Source organism: Lissotriton helveticus, chromosome 9 (assembly GCF_964261635.1).
Source record: "Lissotriton helveticus chromosome 9, aLisHel1.1, whole genome shotgun sequence".
Classification (NCBI taxonomy): domain Eukaryota; kingdom Metazoa; phylum Chordata; class Amphibia; order Caudata; family Salamandridae; genus Lissotriton; species Lissotriton helveticus.
Genome location: NC_136070.1, coordinates 626,624,846 through 626,646,025, shown reverse-complemented (window position 1 = coordinate 626,646,025; position 21,180 = coordinate 626,624,846). Strand labels below are relative to the sequence as shown.

The 21,180-nt window shown below is 46.2% G+C and overlaps 1 protein-coding gene across 1 annotated transcript in view; it reads right to left on the bottom strand.

Annotated features, from left to right (window-relative positions):
• Window positions 1-20,745, bottom strand: part of LOC144781709 (cytochrome P450 2F3-like) — a 970,074-nt gene extending 949,329 nt beyond the window's left edge. The window contains exons 1-2 of the mRNA XM_078660683.1: window positions 20,646-20,745; window positions 18,523-18,620 (exon numbers count right to left, since the gene is read on the bottom strand). The gene's annotated coding sequence lies outside the window, so the exon portion shown is untranslated. The remainder of the gene's footprint in view (window positions 1-18,522; window positions 18,621-20,645) is intronic.
• Between the last annotated feature and the right edge of the window lie 435 nt (window positions 20,746-21,180).

Here is a 21,180-nt window from a genome sequence, read left to right as displayed (position 1 = left end):
GGTAGTTCTTGAGGTCGGTGGGGTCCGCCGTTGGTTTCTCCAGGAGGGCGGTTAGCTCGGCGTGCTTCCAGCTCTCCGGGAAGGTGGCGGTGTGGAAGGAGGAGTTGATGATGTCTCGGAGATGAGGTGCGATGATGGCGTCAGCTTTGTTGAAGACGTGGTGTGGGCAGGGGTCTAAACTCGATGTGACGAGTCCGCACCTCCCCCAGAAATATACATTTCAAACACATCGGTTCAGGCTTCCCGGGGGTTGCAGCACTCGTTATGGGTGCCTCTCCCTATGGCAGAACCACGCCGTTTTCAATATTGACCACACTCCATCTTTTGCAAAGGATTTGGGGCGCACTCCTTTCGTTTTCCACAGCAAAATATTTTAATTCAGGATCATTTCATAATTACAGGACAAAAGCGAGTGATCTACGCGCAAAAGAAGGAGTGTGGTTAATATATATATATATATATATATATTCAGACGGGCTGTCGGTGGTGGTCTTACTGCCATCGTAATCAGGCATTAAGATACACTCACCAATTTCCGTCCACTCAAACTACTGTAGCATCTGTGTAATACAGTGAGAACACCCTCTGAACTAGCACTGGCACTGGCAGGAATAGTGTTTGCATATTGTCAGTAGCCTTACGAAGAGCCAAGATCAAAGTGTGTGCACGTCTTCTGAACTTCTCCCTACATGCACGTAGAATCAGGGAGACAGGTTCAAACACTCTCTACTTACTGATGGTGGTAAAGTACAATGAACAGTCCTCCAACTGGGAATGTTCAGTAAAATCTTATAATGGTGCAATCTTCAAAGTCCTGTCATTACAGTCTTGTCCTGGAGAGTACACTTCTATGTGAACAATTCATGTCATGGTGTGTGTATCTACATTGCAAACATATTTCGAGCAAGTATTACATGGAGCTATATGTATGGAAATGAGCCTTTTTTATTTCAATCTTGTTGTAAACAAAAATGTGGGGTGATGTTTGCCAGTGACTTTTGTAATTATGCGTGCATGCATGGTGGGTTTCTTGGAACGCATAGCCTTGGCTGCAGTGCACAGAGACCCTACACTGCCTCACCCAGAGGAAATAAATTAGAGTGAACATTGCTCTGGACCCCCTTGCGGTCCAATCGCTTGTCACCCAAGTGCAACAAGGGTCCAGGCTGGAGAGCCTGTACCCCCAGGAGCCCATGTCCTTGACTGGCTGTCAGCCCTGTCTGACTCGCTTTTCCTCCCAGCCTGTCCTCCCACAGAGCAGACAGGGGTGAGAAGCCGATATCCCTGTGTGGGGCGGCCTACCTGGAAAGCATCTGGTCAGCACCATACTCTGATCGATTGGGCATGCTTGGTTCAATTAGGGATGGACTTCTTGATTAGCCTCAGCTGTTGTTTCAAGGAAAGAGATCCTACCCCGCCAGGGACCATCTGACTAGAGGAGGAGGCTCTACCCAGCAGAGCAAAGGCCAATCAGCCTGTACGCTTGCACCAGCAAGTGGCTCGACAACAGTGGAAGGTGTCAGGTTGCCCAGGACTCAAATGCCGTCTGGTGGTCAAGGCCCCACACGCCATGCAGTTGCCCTTCTCCACCCAGCACAATTTCACAGCAGCTCTATGGGGTGCCCCCGCTGCACAGGCTGGCACCCCTATGTCTCGCTCAGGCTATGCCTCGGCCCCCCTCTTCCCTGTCATCGTGGATTCAGGCAGGCCCATTTGTGCCAATGTGTTCGACCTGTCCCCCACACAAAACCCCATGCAGCGGCTTTCCCCCTTCAGTAGGCTTCTGAGGGGCGCAAAGGTCAGTCCAGGAAAGGCAATCAGCTTCCTCTGAACCCCATTAAACAGAAGTGGCTACCTGTTTGATCCTGCCAGTAGCATATGCTTATCTGAAAGATTAAGGTATGCTCTTATAGGTACACACAACCTTTACAGTGAATTGGCTCATTAAATGAGTTATGGCTCCTTTGATGACTCCATCTGTTACTCTGATAACTGTGGTAATTTTAAAGGTAATACATGCTGATGAGTGCTGAACTCCCGGGATGTGTGCATTTATCAGACCAAAATCAATCCAGCCTCGTCTGGGAGCTTTGGTGATTCTAGATAACCTTGGCCAAACGGACATCCCTGTGATGGTGACGAAACATGCAGATGTCTGCCGGATCAACTTTCAATGGTGCATTCTCTGCCTACCATGGTGACCATGGGTAACAGGGAATAAGTGTTTGATTCAGGTTAAGGAGCCTGAGAAAAGGCTACCAAATCCAAAGAAGGCAGCAGGATCCAAATTAGCCACTCCCAATTTGAGGAGGTAGTGACAAAAAAAAATCTTTAATGGGATCCTTTGGAGGACAAGTCTGGTGTCAGACAGAGCAATATGTGTAGCTCCTATAGTGTAGATAAAAATTAATTAAGTTAATTATCTGGCAGTCTGCCACAAGGTGCGCTACCGCTTGTGCCAACCCCTGCCTCTGTGCACCCCTTGATGCTCTTTGTTGAGTGCCCTGGGGGTCCGAAGCATTTACTTTGAAAAAATGTGAGAGCTTAAAGCAGGTTGCTCGTTTAAATACTTGATCTGGGAATTACAGAATAGGACTCTGGTTCTATTTGGTTGGTTTTCCGAACTAGAGCCTTGACTAAGAAGGACGGCAGAGAGCATTCATATGTGCAACTAGACGTAAAAATTCTTGGACCGGGGCAAGAAGAACCAAAGCATTTGGCAGGTATGTTTTCCTCAATTAACAACAAAAGTCAGTGGTTTGAAGTAACCCTGGGTGGAGTTTATGGAGTTGCGCTTTGCAGAAATCCACGGAGTGGCAAGAAAAATGCCGTTTGCAGTGATTGCACAGCGCAAGCTGTCCCTTCTTTCTACGCCTGGGCATAGTGGCCGTAGCGGAGCTACGCGGAGTGCCACGTAGTTGATAACAGACTCCGTGGTGCTCCGCATAGCTCCGCGTAACCCCCTGCCTCCCACCCGCCCTATTATCAAAAATTGCTAAAGTTTTAAAAAATAACTTTTAAGCACATTACCTTCTCTGGGGCGTCTGCGGCGTCCCCGACTGGCCTCCTCCTCTCTTCATCGCGTTCGCTGTAAAAACTGGGCAAGAAATGCGCATGTGCGGGAGACCGCGCAGTTCTCACCGCAAACGAGATGAAGAAGTGAGGAGGCCAGCCAGGGTCGCCGCAGATGCCACAGGTACGGTAAGGTGCTTTAAAGTTATTTTTAAAAACTTTAGCAATTGTTAATAGTAGGGCGGGTGGGAGGCGGGGCAGGCCAACTCCACTCTGTCATGGAGTGTGCGTGGTTTTGCCTACTCCGCGTTCTCTGCAGAACACAGAGTAGGCAAAACGTCATATACTCTGCGTGCGGAATGGAGTTCTCCGCACACGGTTACTTCTTTCCCTTTTTTGCCCCTCGAGTAGATTTTTACTCAACGCGAACAAGCAGTGTCTCATTGTGAGCAGTCGCAAGCATACGAGACCACTCTCAATGAGAAAGCTGGCCACCCTGCGTTGAGAAATCTCACCGGGATGTTTATTTTCCACGCTCACCAACTTGATGTTGATGATCGCGAACGAGAAAAAATCTTGATGGGAGGTTTATTTTTCTTGCTCACAGTCATTACCTTGACATTGAGGAATGCAAGCGAGGATAAAATCTCTGCTCTGCTACGTGGAACAGAGTTTTTCAGAACTCCGCGAGCTCCATGTAACATGGAGTGCGATTAGATACTATCAGTGTTACGACTATAAACAATGCTGACTAGCTATCCAGCAGCGTTATTCCCATGACCACTGGATAGCTTCCAGGTAACCAAAGTCTTTTGGTTCTGGGTGAACTGTGGTTGCAAAGGTGAATCTTAAAGGATTTGACGGAAGGTCATCGCCAGGAGTGCAGTATGCAGCTTAATTTGACTCAAAATGGGAAACCTGGCCAGGACAAGGAAAGGACGGACAAATTATTAGTTCTTTCTCGATTTTGTGGATGGTGGATCAATGGCCATTCTTAGTTGGTGGCGCAATTTGTCTGGTTGTCAATAACAAGAAAGACTCCTCCATGCTAAACATGCTAAATGTTGAATTAGGTGAGTGAAATTAGAGGTCTGCCTCCACCAGGCCCTTGCTCAACAGGGCTGTTGAAGGGGTTTAATTACTGCTGGGACAGAGTATTCTCCACTGTGATTAAACCCAAGGTTTCACTGCTTTCAAACTTGGCGGTGGATCAAAATCTTGATGGTATGTATACCCTGTTGCCATTGCAATGGAGTATATATAACGTCAATATATAAATCTCGCATGTAAACAATCCTCTCTGTTCCTATTTTCCTAACAGGACAATTATAATATAGTAGAAACTGTGTTCAATAGCTGTTTAAAGCCCATAATCCCCTGTGAGTAAAGTATCTATTGTCATTCCTCACAGTTTTCATGAAAATGCAGTGGCGGCGGGTATATGTAAAATCCATTTAACTCACATCATCCCCAATGTAGAAAATCCCTATCCCTATTTCCTACCTTGAACAATCATGATGCATCTCAAAATATATTCAATGACCATTTAATGCCCATAATCCCACATGCACAATATAGCTATTTTCATTTACCTTTAACATTTACTAAATATCGGTACAAGGTATATGTACCAGCCTTTTAACCCCTGTATTCCCCACATAAAGAATATATATACCCATTTCCTCAAAATACTTCCCTACACTACAGTGGAAGGTATATGTTGTAGCCATTTCACACACATCATCCCCCAAGAAGAAATCATTATGGCCATTATGAGTCTGGTCTGGTGGCTTACTGGACTAATGCATCCACTGTAGGGGCTTTTGTTTGACCTCGTGGAAAATTAGCGACAAGCATGCTTCTCGTATATCCAGAGTGGCAACGTGAGTGTTCGTCAACTCAACTCCCCGCCTTCGGAAAGGTGCTGTGACGTATGCACCCTGGGAGAAGAAGTGCTGTCTTACTGCAGCATCTCCTTGTCTGGGGATCTGTTTGCTGGCTGGCTGAAATCCGCTTGTGAGGACTTTCCTATTGGAGACCCACAGTGCCTAGGGAGAGGATGCCATCTGAGGGCTCATGTCTGCAGCTTTCTCTCCATAGCGGTAGCCTGTCTGTAACCAGAGTTGAGGAGTGCGGTCATGCCACTCAGCTGAGCGTACCGCATGGGATGTCACTGGAGGGTAGGGGGACATTGCCTCCCCTGTCTGCTGCAGGAGCAGGTTCCCAGGGACGCGAGCACCGGTCTCACCACAGCAGGTGTTGGGGATAAACTGGGCCCACTGCAGCTGCACTGCGTGAAGGCGGACAGCTGCCTTTCCAATCCTGTATGCGGGGAACGTAGCAATGTCTACCCCCGCTGCTAGAATATGGGTGGCTTCTCTCTTGAGCCTGCAGGGGTTTGCTCCTGCCTCCACAGCGGTATTTCCCAAATGACCTGGTGTGTCTCCATTTTGTTCTTGCCTGAGTGGTCTTGGAGATTGGGTCGCATGCAACCGAGTACTCGAGTTGTCAGGGGATGTGTAACTTACCATACTTTGGAGAAATGGTTTGGTTGTTGCAGAGTTCCGAGTGCCGTTTTGAGCACATTGATATTGCCTTAAGCTGCCCTGACCAAAAGAAACATGTTGTAGGTACGCAGGTGTCTCTGAGCCCTTCGCCGGCTCCTATCACCAAAGTGTTGTGGAAAGGACCTTATAATATATACTAGGAGCCCAGGAGTACTGGGCCCTACCTTAAGCCCTACATTTTTTATGGGGATTCATATGTTTGTATTCATTACCTACTGCATCCTTATGCCCTGGGGTTATGTTGTACGTCAATTTGAGCCTTACCTTGTTAGGATTTGCATAATATGTAAGGTGTTATGGTGACATGCGATGAGTCATGTGATTTATTCATTACCTGCTGCATTTCTAGCCCTGAAGCGTTGATGTGTGTCCTTTTATACCTTGCAATGGCAAGATAATGAGTATCATTTCAGAACCTGCAGAATATGTACAGTGATAATGTTTTAATGACGTGTGTAACATAGAACTGTTTACTTTATCGCACTAACTGTGATGTTATGATAATTACCTAGTTAGTAAATTGATTATTGTATTATGTTGGTTTGGTCTATGTACATATGCAATACAGATTCATATTTTACATACTTCTTTGTGGTTTCTGTTTTGTGGTGTATTTATTGTGTCACTTGTTTGTGCGTGTGCGTTGCGCAAACGATATACACATTGCCTCTGGGAGAAGCCTAACTGCTTGTGCCACGTCACCAAGGGGGTGAGCAGGGTTTATCTTGGGTGTGTAACTCCCTTACCCTGACTAGAGTGGTGGGTTCTGCTTGGCTTAGGTGCATACCCTAGCCACCCAGAAACCCCATTTCTAACTATGGGAAACTGTGCTAAAGAGCTGTTTAAAACCCATAATCCACTGAGAATAAAGAAGCTATTGCAATTCCTTACATTATTCATGAAAATACAGTGGCAGGTATATCTAAAAGCCATTTAACTCCTACCTTCCCCGATGTAGAAAATCCCAATTCCTATTTACTAACTTGAACATTCCTAATGCATTTCCAAATAAATTCAATGGCTATGTAATGCCCACATTCCCCTATTTACCTTCAACATTTAGTAAATAACAGTACTAGGTATTATTACCATTGATTTAACCTCCATCATACTTGTGTAAAAAACATGTATGCCCATTTCCTCAACACAAAGCAATACTTTACAGTAGCAGATACATGTTTCAGCCATTTAACACCCATCATCCACTTTGTAGAAATCATTATGGCCATTATTCCAAGAGGGCTATGCAAAATACTGTGCAAAGGATATGTAGCAGCCTTCAATGCGCCATAAGCTCCCATAAAAACATTATCTATTCCCATGTTCATGTCAGGACCATTATAATATAGCGGAAAATGTATTCAACGGCTGTTTAAGGCCTATAACCCCTGTGATTAAAGTAACATTTCCATTTGCTTATAAAATCACCTGTGAAGGTTTATGTAAAAACTATTTATTTTCCTCAATTCAAAAAAACCCTAGTACTATTTCCTACCTGGAGCAATGCAAATCCAGTCCCAAATATAGTCATTTATTATGTAACCCCCACAATACCCCATGCAGAACAAAGCTATACCCAGTTTCTTTCAGCATTTACTAAATAACAGTACCAGGTATATGTAACAGCCATTTCAGTTCAGTTCAGTAAATCTTTATTCGATGATTAAAAAACATCATAAAAGTAAATATATACAATTAAAAATACAATCAAATAACATATCTGAACTTCGTCTAAAATTCGCCGATACAGATTAAAAAGATAGAAAAGCATTTTATCTGGAACCATTAATTAACTCTGTCCTCTCGTGTTTCTTAGCCTTACCGAGACCTTAAAAAAATTCATGATGCAGCATAATGTGCGCATGTCATTTGCTTTTTGTAAAAAGAGCAAGGCAACTTTAGCATGACAGAACTTCGCCTGTTTTAAGATGTCTACCAAAAATTTACGTCTAGGCATCTTGTAAAAAGTGCACAGGAGTACAAAGTGAAGGGTGTCCTGCGGAGACCGATTGTCGCAGCCGCAGGCACCCTTCATCTCGATTGTTAAAGTAAAACCTGGTGGGTCAGCAGGAATGTTTGGTAATAAATTAAGTCTAAAATGAGACATTAACAACCTGTCCTGGGAGTTGTGCATCAAATACAAATAGGGTTCCATGCTCTCGCTATTCTTGATGAGACAGTGGGCGCTTACTGAGCGTTTAGACTGTTCTACTCCTGCTCTACGTGTGGCAAACTGTTCAAGCAACATTTTTTTAATCTTCAGTTTGTTAAGATTTGATATTGCACTTGGATTACTGAAAAGATCCTTCTGATCCAGATCCTCCAAGGTGTCCTTGATGTATTTTAGCCATGGGATCTGTAGACCTTTGTCCCTCTACAGACAATCTCTCATAATTTGTCTACTTAGGTCTGCCTCAGGATTTGCCCAGATTCTTAACCATGCCATGATAGGTCTAAGCTTGACCTGGTCCTTAATGAATGGACTACCTAACTCTCTATGCGCAATTACTGCTGGTGTACTCTGAGGGATTTTTAAAATCCTTCGCAGGTATTTATCTACCTCCAGCTGTAATTGCTTGGTATCAACAAAGCCCCACACTTCTGATCCGTACATAGCTTTTGTGCTACTTATGGAGCCATATAGGTTCATGACCTGCTCTGGGGACCAACGACCCAACCTTCGGGCAAAGTTTGTCATAGCACCATTTGAGGATATCAGTTTTGTGCACCTCTCTTCTACCAAAGATTTAAATTTTAATGCCCCATCAAATAGCAGCCAGAGATAAGAAAAGGACTGCACCTTCTCTAGGGTGTGAGTCCCTATTTTGTATGAAAACTTCCTGCAGGGGTTCATGCCTGCCAGCATCACGAAGGACTTACTTAAATTTACGAACAGGTCTAAAGTGTCCATAAAGTAGCAAATCTGTCAATTAGATGCTGCAAGCCCCTTGGGGTACGGGCGAGCAGGACCGCGTCATCCGCGTACAAAAGTACCAGTATATGGCGCGTTCCTGCTTTTCGGCAATCTGTGTTCAAGGGAATAAAGGTTCTCTCCAAGTTGTTGATGTAGAGCGAGAATAAAAAAGGGGCAAGAATACAGCCTTGTCTCACTCCACTGGTACACAGAAAGGGTTCTGTATTCCCACCCTCCATGTTATAGCGGCCTTTGGCAGTAGTGTCCCAGTGTAACTCTCTGAGGATGTCAATCAGACCAGGATCAATTCCCATGTTACTCATCATGACCCATAGCTTATTCCTGTTCACGTGGTCAAACGCGCCTGCTAGGTCCATAAACCCCATGTAGATGGCTTCATTGCTGGCTTTAGTGTATTTTGCCACCAGCATATAGAGGTTAAGACATTGATCACTAGTGGACCTCCCAGATCTGAAGCCATACTGGGTGTCCGCGATGATACGATGCTCCTCCGTCCAATCCATGAGCCGTTTCAAAATTACTCGCCCAGAATTTTGGCTGAGACATCGATCAGGGATATTGGTCTGTAACATTGTGGGTTGTCCCTGTTACCCTTTTTAAAGATAGGGACAAATATTGCGGCAGACCAGGAGCGGGGCAATCCAGACTTAATGGCCGCATTCAACACCCTCGTGAGGATGGGGGCCCATAAGTCTACATTGCTCAAGTACAGATCGGGTGGGGTGCCGTCGGGGCCTGGATCTTTGTTACGGGTAAGGCATTGGATCCCCTTGGTTATTTCTTCTAGGGAGAATTCTACATCTGAACTAAAGTCCCTCAAAGTGTGTCACCCACTGTTCGGGTAAGATGTTTGTCCCAATTCCAGGGGTACTACTGTCCTGAAAACATGGCCTGTTAATTATCCTCCAAAATTCTGTCAGGTCCCTTATTTCACCAGCCTCCCTTAAGTCTGCCCACACTTCTGCTTGAAGAGAAATCTTTCTCTGCTTAAGAACACATTTATATGTCTGTCTGCAGTGGACTTTTCTTAGTTTGTCCCTGGGGTTGGATTTCAAGCTAGATTTTAAGTCTCTCAAAGCTCCTGAGCACTTGTTATCAAACCATCTCGGGTGGAAGGTGTTTCCCCTGTGGCCTTTTGCCTTCAGTAGACCCTCTACCAGGCTAGTTACTGACCCAAACGCCCCAACCAGGGAACTCCCCTCTATCTTCAGATCTAGGCAATCGCCTATCAGTTTTTACCCCTTAGCCATTAAAGATTTGTAAAATGCCTCACTGTCAATTTTTGACCACCTGAGCCGTCTTCCCTGATCAGTGGCCCTCAGCTCAGTGTCAGATTGTAAACTCTTCTTAGGTCGATCTCGACATATAAGTTCTAAGACTAAAGGGTTATGATCACTAAATATACTCCAGTCAATCCTTACCGAGCTAATCCAGTTTTTTAAAGCCTGGACACTAAGATATAATCTATATAGGAAGAGCATCCTCTTCCTTTAAAGGTTGGAGAAAGAGACCCATCTTTCTCTAGGCTGGCCAAATCAATGGTGTGTTTCAGTACATGAGTTCTTAGGAGCTTGCTAAGGGCTATTCCCTCTATGGTATTTTCGAAGTGTGGACCCTTCTCAATTGAGCAGCAGGACCAATCTCTGTTCAGGGGAAACAGATTTGGACATAGGTGGCAATTTAGGTCACCCATCACTAGTACAGTGGGTTCTACAACTCCTTTCCTATTGGCTCATTCCTGGCTAAGTCTGTGATCTAGTTCCTGGAGAGCAAAGTTATTTCCTTTCGCAATCCCTGTGTTATAAATGTTGAACAGGATCAACCTCAGCCCGCTACCAGTAAATCCTGCCCCCTGGAGAGTGTGCGATGACCAGGATGGCAATGTCCAGAATCCTTCCAGATTTAGATCTACGTATAATACTAATCCTCCGATTGCTCTTCCTGATCTGGTTTTTTGTGCTGGCACAAAAAAACTTTTATAACCTGATATATGGAAAGGGGTGCTGTCGACTGCCCAAGTCTCCTGCAAACCAATTAACTGGAACCCACTTATGTACTGTTACCACTCTTTGTTGTCAAACTTCCCTGCCAGACCCGCTATATTCCAGGATAATATTTTAAGCCCCCCTCTCCAGGTTGTTCCCTATGTGAGTCCATTACTCTCGGAGTCTCTTTATTTAGCCCATCCTCAGACCTTAAAGGCACAAACTGTACCCCCAGTCCCTGCGTAGATTGGAGTGCTGCAGCCACCCTCTGCTCCTCTTCTAGGATAGAACCTTCTGATGTACTGCAACATTTTCCATACTCAGTGGATGTCGCCCTGTTTTGACATGCTGGCCTATGAGACACCTTTCTATCAAGGGATTGTAGTGGGTCAACATTATCAGTCACCCACGACACTAATCCTGGTATTTCCTGTGAGTTAACTTTTCCACCCTCCCTCTCAGTTGATTTAACTGACTGGTCCAATGACCTGGACAGTCAACCATTAGCATCAAGGGACATTAAAGGGTTAAATCTGTTTGTCCAGTCAGCTAGACCCTGTTCTTTTTGCACCAAGCCCTCTTGAGTGTAGTTACTAGCCCTGGTGACATTTAAACCCATCCCCACTCTACCAAAAGTGTACCTTGGGTCATGGATGACACGTTCCATAGGGTAAAAATAACCCAATAGCCGTGGTCTTATGGGGCTTATTTGACTTATATTAAACTAGTGTCCCTAAAATTCACAATTATACAGTTGCCCATCGTGTTTTTACTTCTACTACCTAGCCAGTTCACCCTTCTAACATGCAGGATCTCCCCACTGTTGTTGTTTGGTAGTGGCCTGTTCTGATTTAGCCAGTTTATTATCTTGTTTTTTAGTTCCGTGTGTGTCTCTTTCTGTTCAGGCTTCAGTTCCGGTACCCCCACAAGTACAACTACCTAAGGGCATGCTTCAGGGGGTAAATTTATGGTTGGCACAGGACTAATAATTCTTCCATTAGTCTCCCGCCTTGTGTGGTGTGTCTCTACTGGTTTAAGAGTTGGGAGCTTATTGTTTTGTGATTGTGATATTGACTGACTCGGCCCACTGTCTGAGTCCATAATTCCTGCTCCCAAACCGTTATCAGCAACCAGCTGCATTGACGCACTTAAAGAGACTGGTGCCTGTAGAACAGTATGTTGCTTGCTGCTGACACTTTTAATTTGTGTGGGGGGCTGGGGGTCGGAGCTAATATCCGTCATGGCAATGTTATCTAATTCTCTGGTGTTCAGGGCGATGCCCTGTGTCCTTCCCCGCTTGTTTAATTTGTTTATAATTTTATCTAACCTACTCACTAGTGGTTTAATCTGGCTAACAATAAGCATTTCTAAGTGGTTTTGTAAATCTATAACTACTTGGACCATCCAACTCGGCGGCACTAGCTTCTGTGGTACTTGTACCTCCGTTACCTCTAGCTCTACCTCTGTGCTTCTGGTTGGGGGGATGGTAGGACTCAATTTTGTATTCTTAGAGCAAGACGTCTTTGGGACTGCTCTTCTTCTTCTGCTAGTAGGAGCTTTCTTATCAGGCAAAGGTATCGCCTTCTCTACTACAACGGCGATTTGTGCACAAGGAATATCGTGAACAGGTGACTCCAGGGTGACATGTGGGGAGACAACCATGATCTCATTGTCATTTTTTTTCTTCGGGGGTGGATAGTTCAGTTATTGGGGTTAGAGATAGGCGCCTTTCCGTGCACTCTATCTCACTAGAGACTGCCCCAATGGCTTTCCGCAACATGAGGTCAATCACGGTGGGCTGTACTTTGGGGGGAAGTGATAAATTGGGCTCAAGAACTGTTACCCGGGGAGTGAGAGTATTATGAGGTTTAACCTTTGTTGAATGAGTTTTCACGTTACTGGCCATACTAAAAATGATCTGTCTAATGTACCAAGGCTACCCCAACTTCCCCGGTTAAACACGCCCAAATCAAGCCAATGCCCCCAACTACTGGACGTAGGTCATGAAACACAGTCCCCCCTCCAGCCTTCGCTGTTAGTTTGAGCTTAGAAGACCCAGTGTCCCAGTCCAAAGTTTCTCTTATGCCTGTTTGTCTTACTTTGGATGGTATCGTCACTTCAACAGGCTGTAGAGGTCCTGTTGCCGCAGTAGCCAAGGGGGGTGGCCCAGCCCAGCCTCAATCGGCCCCGGATGGCCACAGACGGCCCGCCCTTTGCCTGGGCTTCACCCGCGCTCGTCCTGCGCTGCGGCAGGGCCGGGCTGGGCCGGCTTTGAAGGCCACCGGCGCCCTCCTGATGACGTTTAGTGAGAGCGCCTCGCGCGCCGGCCCTGGGAGTTGTAAGCACGGGGGCTGCGGGCGCGGGTGCTCGATGGCCATTCTCCTCACGGCAAAGGTTGTAGCAGTGGCGGCAAGAGGGTCCACGATGGCCGTTCCCCTCGCGGTAAAGGTAGTAGCAGTGGCGGCAAGAGGGTCCACGATGGCCGTTCCCCTCACGGCAAGGGCAAGTGGCAGCAGGTGAGTCTGTACCAAAAGCACGTCCCGCTCTGCGGGAGGGCGGGGCCGGCTTTGAAGGCCTCCGGCGCCCTCCTGATGACGTTTAGTGAGAGCGCCTCGTGCAGCCCCCTGGGAGTTGTAGGCATGGGGGCTGCGGGCGGGGGTGCTCGATGGCCGTTCCCCTCACGGCAAAGGTAGTAGCAGTGGCGGCAAGAGGGTCCACGATGGCCGTTCCCCTCACGGCAAAGGCAAGTGGCAGCAGGTGAGTCTGTCCCAAAAGCGCCATTTAATGCCCATCATCCCCAATGTAGATAATCCCTCTTCCCATTTCCTACCTGGAACAATCCTATTTTTTTCCTAAGGATTCAATGGCAATGGAACACCCATAATCCCCCATGCAGAACACAGCCAAATCGATTTCCTTCAACATTTACTAAATTACAGTACCAGGTATATGTAATAGCCATTAAAACCCCAACATCCCCTTGTAAAAGTAACTGTCAGTGCTAATTTTATGTTATTGAAATTCTTCATCCAATAATCCCTCTTTCAAAATGGATATTGAGTGCTCAGTACCACTATAAACAGCTGCATTGCACCTCTACGTGACCAGGCAAATGTAACAGTTAAATCAGCATATAGTCATCAGGATTCTACATTGGTGAAAAACCCATCATATACTATGAGGTAGCTTATCACATTTCATATATAGCTGGAATTATCTCTGAATGCACACTAAGTGATTTTCTTCCAACAACATAGTGCTGAATAAAACTGTAACCACATAGTTTTACATAGTTTTACAAAATAGTTCTTCTGTAATTGTGGTAATTGTGGTTGGTTTTTGGCATCCATCAAAGTTTTGTGGATATAGCACTTTTGCCATTGTGTTTTTTTACATTGTTATTGTGCACTTGTATTTCCTTGTTCCCCCTTCAAATCTCCACTGTTTTTCCACTGTCCGCTGGTTCTGCTGTTCCAGCTCCCAGCCTCAATGATAGCCCCTCCCAACTCCCAAGGATTACTTATGCAGGCCCCAGTGAGGAGCCTTGAGCCCATGGTCTCCACACTGCTCACCTTTGTCTCTGGCTAGTGCTCACAACCTCACAGCTCAGCCTCTCGACTCGAGACCTGAGTCTTCCCAGGTCCGGGCTGCGGTTCACCTCCTAGTAGTTTGATTGTGATTAAGCTTCCAACATAGTTTTGCAAATATATTCCTTCTGCCATTGAGGTACTTGTTGTTGGTTTTTGGCATCCATCAAAGTTTTGTGAATATAGTGCTTTTGCTGTTGTTTTATTTGTCATTGATATGCAATTGTATTTGGTTGTTTGCCCTTCTTCTCTCCTTCTGTTTTCCCCCACCTGCTCATTCCCACTGGTTCCCGCACACAGACTCCCACCTCCCTGACAGCTCCTCCCACCTCCCAAGGCCTCTTATGCAGGCTGCTACGAGGTCGTGCTGCACCAGAAGCAAGCCCATCTGCACCAGTCCGCACCTGGATTGTGCCAAGTGCTAGAAACCCTGGTCCTCCCACCATCTACTGCTACACCGATGCTGCAACAACAACAACTGTTTCGTGGCCTCCCCGTGATAAACCAAAGGACCCTTCACCTGCCACCATTGCCACTCCTCATGCTGTGCAGGACCAAAAATTTGGGACACCATCACCACCCTCTCCTGTGATGTGGCCTTCATCACCAAAACAAGGCTCAATCCCATCACAAACCTCAACATCGCCATCACCAGACCCATTGGTTAAAAGATGATACACAGAGACAGTCCAAAAAACACAGTGGAGGTATCGCCATGATCATTAAAGAAACCATACTACGATGCACTATCACCAACAACAATCCCACGCCTCTAATAGAACACCTCAACGTCCGACTACAAAGCAACGCCATGACCAGAATAAGAGGCACCCTTGCTTACAGACCACCGGGTCCCAAACCAGCCTTTGGTGACACTATCTCCAACCTCATCGACTGCTTGGCTTTAACTTCCACCACTATGTCCTGCTCAGAGATCTAATTTTCCACATTGACAACTCCAACGACACTAGCACCAAGTCCCCGCATGGGGAACCGCAACAACACCGGCCTCACCCAACTAGTCACGAGTTGAAGCACAAAGCTGAACACACACTCAACACCATTTTCTCCTCCAGCAACAGACTCAAATCCACCCATGTCACATAGCTCACCTCGACTGACCACTCCATTGTCCACTTTACTGTGTCCAGCAGAGCCCAGCATACAACCACCTAGCACCACAGTGCTGCCCACCAGGGTTGGGAACAAGTTACCAAGATGCAATTGGACCCAATCCCTCAGCTCTAGACAACCCAAAACCTGAGCAGTTCTCAACCTGGTCGTCCTGACCTTCGCCACCTGGATCACCAAATTTGCAAATGAAGTTGACCCGCTGAAACCAGCTAAAACTAACAAACCAGCTGGTACATCCCAGACCGCAGAACCACCAAGAGCAACTGCTACCAACTTGAGAAGCAATGACGCGCTTCCAATTACCCCTCCGATAGAGCTGCCCACAAAACAGCCCCTAGCGACTATCACTGGTGCATCAAGGAAGCCAAGAGAGCAGCCATGACCAACCGCAACAACACTGCGGCCAACCACACTAAGGAACTATTCAAGATTGCCAAGGAATTCACCAACTTTTCAGCCACAGAGAACACCATCCACCCTTCCCAAGAACTCTGTGACTTCATATTGGACTAATTCCACAGAACGATAGCCCTTATCTACAACAACTTTGACCCCAAATCCACTCCCCCAAGCCTCAACAACATCAAGCAACCAGCAATTACCAGCTGATCGCTAACCACCTGGTCTCCACTCACTGCGCAGACCACCTCTACCATCATGTTGTCCATTACCATTCCGGGGCACCCACTGACCCACTGCCCCCACCATCTCTCAGAGCCATCCCAATTAGCATAAAGCTCACCAGCATTCTCAGCACCTCCATCTCCACAGCCACCTTTTCAGATGCATGGAGACATGCGGAAGCCAGACCCCTCCTAAAGAAGCTCTCGGCCCACCCAATGCCCTCAAAAATTACCGACCAAGCTCCCTTCTCCCCTTCCCGGCCAAAGAACTTGAGAAATTTATCAAACAAAAGCTCACCGAATATCTGGAACTCAACCACCTTCTCGACACCACAATCAGGATTCCTTGCCAACCACAGCACTGAGACCTTGCTGATCACCACCACAGACGACATCAGATCTCTTCTCGACTGTCAAGAAACTGCGACTATGATCCTCCTCAACTTCTCTGCTGTGTTTGACCCTGTCTCCCACCACACCCTCATTGACAGATGCTGCATCGCTGGCATAAAGCAAAACGCCCTCAAATGGATCACTTCTTTCCTCTCAGGAAGAACAAAGAGCATCCGACTGCATCCCTTCACCTCTGCACCCAAGGACATCACCTGCGTGTGTAGCCCAAGGATCATCCCCTAGCCCAACCCTATTAAACATTTACATGACCCCCCCCTTTGCAGACATCGTCAGATCCCGTGGCGTCACCATAATCTCCTATTCCAGCAACATTCAAGTCATCCTTTCACTGACTGAGTTCCCTACCAAAGCCAAAACTAGCTTCCTCAGCACCATGACAGACGTAACCAAATGGATGAGAGACAGCTGCCGCAAGCTCAACTATGACAAAACAGAAGTACTGATCTTCAGGAAGAACACCTCCATAGGGGACCACAGCTGGTGGACAGCCGAACTTGGACCAATGCCCACACAGACAGAACACACACATGCAACCTCAGCAACATCCTCGACAGCCAACTGACAATGAAACGACAAATCAATGTTGTCACCTCCTTGTGCTCCTACACCCTTTGCTTGCTAGCAACATCTTCAGATTTATCCCAATCAACACCAGAAAGACCGTCACACAGGCCCTCGTCACCAGCCGCCGAGACTACAGCAACAGCATGTACACCCAACTCCTCAAAGGACTCCCGACCACAGAGAACACCGCAGACAGACTTATCCTGACCTCCCCACATGGACCCACATCACCCCTGCCCTCAGAAAACTCCACTGGCTCCTATCCAGTGGGGCTACCAGTTCAAGATCTTCACACACTCCTACAAAGCCCTATACAACCAAGGAGCATCCTACATCACTCATCGAGTGAACTTCCACCTGCCCTCAAGACATCTGCACCGGGAGTGGGACTAGGAAACAGCTTTATCTTGAGGGATAACCTCGCTCCCCTCCCATAGGCATTCGACAAGGGTCGATATCGAATTTGCCTTTTTGGAGGACGAGGAATAATCCCATCTAGAGCGTCCCTGAAAGCATGTATGAGGACATTAATAAAAAAAAAAGACATCTGCACTCTACCTCACTCTCCCTTGAACACCACCTGCATTCCTCGTAACAGGGGCTGCTCCTTCTCCTATATTTCTGCCAAGACCTGGAACGACCTACCCCTCCACCTCTGAACAGCTCCCTCCCTGGGGGATTCAGAGAGAGGCTCAAGACCTGGCTGTTCAACGGAGATACAGCACCTTCAAGGGCCAGATGCCCCTAGGGGTGAAGGCTAGCACTCTACAAATACTGATTGATTGACTACAAAACATCCTGCTAGGTAGGCAAAAACAAATGCTGAAGAGAGTTAACTTTCACTTTGTACATGTAGCATTATACTACACTACCACCGGTGGACATTTAAAAGAATGCAGCCCATCATCCCATCGTCAGATCATCCCCCAATGATCCTTCTAATACGTCCGGATTAATTATGTGTTTTGATTTGAAAAAAATAGCTTTTTTTAAATGGTAAAATCTACTGGCAAGCCATGCATCAGCTGAGAAACAGTGCATCACTAAGAAGCAGTGAACTCTAAATGCCTATTTGGTGTAGTCCCCTTGAAAATAGTATGACACACCGAGGAAGGACAGCCCAAATATTTTCACCACAGAGCATACTGGTTTCTTCCCTTTCACAGTGAAAAGTATCTGGCCTAACTCAATCTTTGTGCTGGTCACCAGGATCATGCCTAACAACACTAGACTGATGCTGATTTGATTTATTAATTGATACACACCAGTATGTAACTATCACTAGTGCAGCAGGTACACTGGCACCAAAGCCATGGGGTAAGAAGGGCCCATTGCAAGAAAATTATGGCTTGTGTTTTGCTTCACAATAGTAGTAGGGAAACCATTGTACACACATACATTAGGACCTGTAGAATCCCAGCTTTACAATTCAAAACTTACGGAACATGAGCTAATTTGGAAATAGCAGCTCCTTAGCGGTTGCACACTCTCACTTTCTCTCCCTCCCTTGCTCTCAGTCCTTTCTATCTCTCTCTCTCTCTCTCTCTCTCTCTCTCTCTCTCTCTCTCTCTATCTCTCTCTTCCTTCTGTTCTCTATTACACACACAGATACAAAAAATACAGATAAGCACACAAACACAGTCATGCACACAGAGCATGTCCAACCCACAACTACTCTTCCGTTCTCTTTTGTTAACCTACCTGTCTTTGCTCAAGTTGCGCAACACCCGCTTTTCATTTTAGCAGCTAGTCCTTGTCTTTAAACTGGGGGTCCACAAGTTAACCTCGGTGCTGAGGCCCTATGGGGGCAAACATATTATAGCACATTAGTTGGGCTGTACTGAGGCCCGACGTGCACGGTTAAACACTTTCATTCTGACCTCAGAATGGAGCTCAGTTGAGCCAGTGGTTGCCAGTGGAGGCCGCCAACACTTATTTTTTGGGGTGAGCACATATTTTTCTGCACCATATATTTGCCTTGTGCAAGAGAGCGAACAATACATAGATTGGGAAAAAAGGAGGAAGAGAAAAATCACCATGACCAACATAGCAACCATGCATGGAACCTCTGCATCATCCTCGACAACCAACTAACCATGAAATGACAGGTCAACGCAGTCACCAGCCACCTCAAATACAGCAACACCCTTTTTTCAGGCATCTACACCCAGCTCCTCAGAAGACTCCAGACCAGTGATACTCAAAGTATGGCCCGAGGCCACTTGCGGCCCTCTTGACCTTTACATGCAGCCCCGTTGGTGAACAGCAGAATGAGCTACTGGTTAATTGCTGAATACTAATATTCAGAAACAGTGTTAAATAAACAGGCAAACATTTATTAACCTGCAAATAAATGCTTACCTGTTAATTTAACATTTTTTAGACCTCCTTACACAGTCCCTGACCCACCCAGACCCCCTACTTCCACCCTGCTGGCATCAGTGCGGCCCTCCGACACACCACAGACTGTACTTTGTGGCCCCTGGCCAAACGTTTGCAAGTACCCATGCTCCAGACCATACAGAACACCACAGCCAGACTCATCCTGGACCTCTCCAAACTAACCCATATAGTCCCCAACCTGAGAGACCTCCACTGGCTTCCTATTCAGAAGAGATGCCAGTTCAAGGTTCTCACACATGCCTACAAAGCCCTCCATGACCGAGGACCTGCCTAAATCAACCATCGACTGAATTACCACCAAACCTCTAGACACCTGCTCTCCTCTTCACTCGCCCTCGCACACACTCCCCACATCCTTTGCTGCCACAGCAGTGACCAATCCTTCGCCTAAGTCGCTACCAGGACCTTGAATGAACATCCCCTCCAGCTCTGTACATCCCCCTTCCTGGCAGACTTCAGAAGTAGACTCAAGACCTGGCTCTTCAACGGAGACACAGCACCCAGATAGGGATGATAGTGTTCGCTGTACAAATGCTGTTGATTGATTTAATTCACAAATTAGGCACTGGCCAAATCCTTTGTGCCACTTTAAATATTTTTTTTTAATTACCATAAAAGTCCTTAATAGGAAGACATATGGGCATATGAGGACAACAGAGGGAATCAAGGGATGGTGCCAAGGCTATTTGCCCCCATACTAGATCTGCCACTTTACTGGGAACTACCTTTGTATGTAACTTAGCAAGACAGGTCCAGCACTGCACTCTCATGCAGTGCTTTCAGTGGGATGAAAAAGTCTGGGGGCACCTGAAAAGTGAGTGGCCAAAGAAGTGTAACTAGGAATCTTGTCCAAGAGGTGTGTACCATGTAATTAATGCCATGACTTGAAACATGCAAACTAAAATCCAGTGCTTCATATGGCATGTCGCCTGATCAGTATTTAAGGGCTACTCTGCGTTTTTTTTATTATTGTATATCACACAAAACAAACATATGTCTAAAACAAGCCAGAAATATTGATTTTGCCCATGCTTGTTGTTTGTATGAGATAAGTGACCCCTGCCTACACAGTTATATGTCACCTAAATATTTGTTCTTCAACATTAAAATCACATGGCCACACGTTGTTGGTTTAGAACCCCAGTGCCTGGTTTTAAATGTAGAGATAACTGGAACTCTCAAGGAAGCCCCATTCCTTGGTGGCATACACTTTGCAAAGTAGTCCAATAACCCTATTTTTCTCTCTCTAAGTCTTACTAAAAATGCTCTATAATTCGCAGTGGCCCTATCTGATTGGTCGGTGGTCCTCTTTGTCCCCTATATGACTAAAATGCCTTGACTAGAACACATATCACCGCCCCCCTGTCCCTCCCAACACATTATAAAGCTATCTTTTCTTTGTTGCAGCAATAAAGACTTACTGTGCCTGTCTAGCGACTTCAGTCAATATTTTCTGATGCAGGAGGTGGGAGAGGGTTCTGGAAAAGGTGTCCTGCAAAACGCTGCTATTCTCTGTCTGACTCTTTTTGTACTACCTAAGCAAAGTTCTAGGGAAGATTTAAACTCCACCCCCTCCAATTTTGTATTTAACTCTTTCATTTCAAACTGCAAGTGTGTTCTTTTGACATCTACCATGAGTTCCTTTTTCCCTGCCACCTTTAGCCCATTTGCCAATTTTTGAGAGAATGCGCCAAATAAATGACAGGGCTGCACTTGTTTGACCCATGAGGAAATAAATTGCACACATAATAAGGGTTCAGGCCAGAGCAGGCAATCAATGCTGCTTCCAATCATGAAGTTCAGTCAGGACACGAGTAAGGAAGAGATAACAGATTCTCTTTGGCACTCCTCCCTCTCTCTCTATCTGTCTACCTATTTGTGCCGTCTTTAACTAAAGTTTCAAAATCATTATTCCTCATTCGAACTCAAGCGGATTTTAGAACTATAGTGCAGCAG